Source organism: Pan paniscus, chromosome 1 (assembly GCF_029289425.2).
Source record: "Pan paniscus chromosome 1, NHGRI_mPanPan1-v2.0_pri, whole genome shotgun sequence".
NCBI classification, from domain to species: domain Eukaryota; kingdom Metazoa; phylum Chordata; class Mammalia; order Primates; family Hominidae; genus Pan; species Pan paniscus.
In genome coordinates this window covers 151752073-151752535 of record NC_073249.2, presented here as the reverse complement: position 1 = coordinate 151752535, position 463 = coordinate 151752073, and positions in this window count along the sequence as shown.

The window sequence follows — 463 nt, the reverse complement described above, 5'->3', positions numbered from 1 at the left end:
ATGGGAGAAAAATGCAATGGAGGAAAAACTAAATTTGTAGTGGTAACTCGGTCCCAGACTCTTACACAGGCTCACTTCATCACAGGAAAGGCTTTCTATCTCCTCCGTTAGCCGGCTGCTGACCGAGCTGGGGTCTGGGCAAGATCATTTCGCTCTTTTTCTTCTATACAAATAAGGCAAGGAGATAAGATATGTGTGTGTGCCTGTGTGTGTTTTACATATATATTTCCATCTAATTAAAGCAAAATCCTGTGATTCTGTTAAAGGCCTTTAAGAAATAGACTCCTAGATCTTCTTAGTTTCAGAAGTTTAGTTTTTTTAAATGGAAACAAAAATCATTAAAAATAATCTTTTAACCAAATTTGTCTTTATACACTAAATAATGAAATAAAGTTTATACCACAAAGAGTCTGTTTAAACAAACACACCTTCCAATCTTAATCGAAATTACGGTACCCTGAAT